General features: G+C 39.1%; 1 non-coding gene across 1 annotated transcript; it reads right to left on the bottom strand.

The window, feature by feature from the left end:
- Positions 1 to 2,422: 2,422 nt before the first annotated feature.
- LOC133046883 (U6 spliceosomal RNA) lies at positions 2,423 to 2,529 on the bottom strand. The gene has a single exon (XR_009690586.1). It is a non-coding gene; the product is annotated as a U6 spliceosomal RNA (small nuclear RNA).
- Between the last annotated feature and the right edge of the window lie 513 nt (positions 2,530 to 3,042).

The following is a 3,042-nucleotide window of genomic DNA, read 5'->3' as shown; positions in this document are numbered from 1 at the left end:
AGGAAGCTGGAGATGCCAATCATGAAGAGCAGGGGCTTAACAGGAGGAGTAACCAAGGGTGGACAGCAACAAGTTCAGCTGGGGAATATTATTATGCTCCCTGTCCAAGGGCGAGTTGGATATGGTGTTTAGGGAAAGTGGGCTGGTGTTTTCTAGATAAAGCCGTCAATAGGGATACAATTGAACAGAGGTAAGCTGTGGAGTAGGGGCTTCCCAGGTGGCTCAGTGGTAAAGAATCTGCCTGCCAAGACAGGAGGGGTGAGTTTGATCCCTGGGTCTGGAAGATCCCCTGTAGAAGGAAATGGCAACCCACTCCAGTATTCTTACCTGGGAAATCCCAAGGACAGAGGAGCCTGGCAGACTACAGTCCATGGGGTCGCAAAAGAGATAGACACAACTTAGTGGCTAAAAAACAATCTATCTATTTATCGAGTGAGACAAGATATGTTCACCCAACTATGCTGCTGTTGTTGTCGTTCTGCCACGCAGTTGTGTCCAACTCTTTGCAACCCCGTGGACTGCAGCACACCAGCCTTCCCTGTCCTTCGCCATTTCCTAGAGCTTGCTCAAACTCATGTCCATTGAGTTGGAGATGCCAGCAAACCATCTCATCTTCTGTCCTTCTCCTCCTGCCTTCAATCTTTCCCACCATCAGGGTCTTTTCCAATGAATTGGCTCTTCTCATTAGGTGGCCAAAGTATTGGAGTTTTAGCTTTAGCATCAGTCCTTCCAATGAATATTCAGGGTTGATTTCCTTTAGGAAATCTGGTTTGATCTCCTTGCAGTCCAAGGCACTCTCAACAGTGTTCTCTAGCACCACAGTTCAACAGCATTAATTTTTCAGCACTCAGCCTTCTTTATGGTCCAAGTCTCACATCCATACATGACTACTGGAAAAACCATACATCTTACTATAACTGTAGTCTGCTATACCATGCACATATACACATAACAAAGAGCAAGAATTGAGTTGAATACTTGGATGAATGCTAATAGTCACAAGAAATAGAATAAATGAGAATTTGTTTAAGACTGGGAATTCTTTCAGCAGATTATCTGAGTCTTCAGCTTTTACCAATTAGCAAAAAATTGGCATGTGTATAAAAAAGATGAATAAACTACATTCTGATTTCAGGAATTACTATCTTTTTCATGTCTTTTTAGACATCAATTTAATCTAATAGACTTACTTACAGGCATATTATTCCATAGGCATTCTAATTTTGCTGAGATAAACAATACTATAGTAAGATACAGATCACGCATTAAACGAGTATATTGTTAACTGTGAATAGCAGACATGAAATACAAATAAATAGTGATAAAAACAATAATAGAAATAGACGCAATATTTAGTAGGAACTTAGAGGGGAGGTGAATTTATTAGTTAATTTTACTAGTTCATTTATTCCTCATTTATTTAAAAATGGATATAAAGTGGTCTGAAACAAGATGAAATAAAAGGCAACACAAATAATGAAGTGGATTTAGAGGGGAAAAAAAAGTTTTAATGGATAATCTGAAGTCAACAGCAAATGGCTATACAGAATAGTATAGCTAAGACCTAGAAAACTCTAGAACAAGCCACCAGTTTGTCTTTATGCTTTCTGAAGAGGAGAGAAAAATAAGAAAATTAATAACATTATTCATACTACCTCCAAAGAAAATTAAAACAAAGCTACTCTTGGTGCCAAAACTAAAGTGTTTTTCCTCATAGATACTGAAACAACAATAACAGTACACCACTCTTAACACACCTGAATTCTAATGGATTTCATGGCTGACTTTCTTACAGTGGTTTTAAGCATGGGTCAATGATGACATAATGGCAAGTTACATTTAATAACAGCAGTTTTACAAGAGAATAAACCATATGGTCCAGATATATGAAGATCTGCTTGTGTGGCTCATTCCCAGGATGAATTGTTTTGGATCTATAGAAACACATGGGTTGTATTTCACTCAGGCAGTCTTTCAGAAATTTATATTGTCCAACCACGTATTTGAATATTAAACTACAGTGAGTTCAAGATTAGCCTTCTTGACATTCACTTAGGTGCTGCTATTTTAATCTACTGATTAAATAATGGAAATGCATAACTCCCCCTGGGAATGGGAAGGGTACAGAGAAAAGGAGACTGGAATTTCAGCTATTTTTAAAAAAATTTTGGCAAAATGCACATAAGATGAAATTTGCCTCCTTAACTAATTTTAGGTGTACAGTTTAGTGGCAGTAGGTATATTCACACTGTGGTGCTTCCATCACATCATCCCTCCACAGAATGTTTCATTTTGCAAAACTGATATTCCACCTCCTAAACAATAACTACCCTCTTCTCCTCCAACCTAACCACTTTTCTACTCTCTGTCTTCATGATTTTGACTACTCCATGTACCTCCTATGAGTGGAATCACACAGTATGAAAACATAGAATTCTTCACAGATTTGCATGCCATCTTTGTCTGGGGGCCTTGCTCATCTCCTCTGTGTGGTTCAAATATTACTCTTTGTGCTGCTGAAGTGAGCACTTTAGCTGGTGTTTGAAGGGAGAAAAGGAATTCATCAGACTTAACATGGGGGTAACAACTCATATATGAAGGCAGAGTACCTAAAATTGTTTTCTGTGTTGTTGAAGACTGAGGTAAGGAGGGAGGCAGAAAAAAATGAAGCTAAAGAGATAGGAAGGAACAAGAAGCCAAAGGGCATTCTAAGCCCCTTTTAAGAGCTTGATCTTTACAAGCCCCCTTTGACAGCTTCCTTGGTGGCTCAGAAGATAGTCTTCCTGCAATGCAGGAGACCTGGGTTAGACTCTTGGGTTGGGAAGATCCCCTGGAGGAGAGCATGGCAACCCACTCCAGTATTCTTGCCTAGAGAATTCCATGGACAGAGAAGTCTGACAGGCTACAGTCCATGGAGACACAAAGAGTCAGACATGGCTGAGCAACTAACGCTTTCACAAGAGTTTGGACTTACATATAATGAGATGGGAATAGAGAAATAAAATTCATATTAAAAAAATTAATTCTAGAAAAAAAAGGAGG

Source organism: Dama dama, chromosome 25 (assembly GCF_033118175.1).
Source record: "Dama dama isolate Ldn47 chromosome 25, ASM3311817v1, whole genome shotgun sequence".
Lineage (NCBI taxonomy): Eukaryota > Metazoa > Chordata > Mammalia > Artiodactyla > Cervidae > Dama > Dama dama.
Note: the sequence above shows the minus strand (reverse complement) of the source record. Positions and strands in the feature narration are given on the sequence as shown.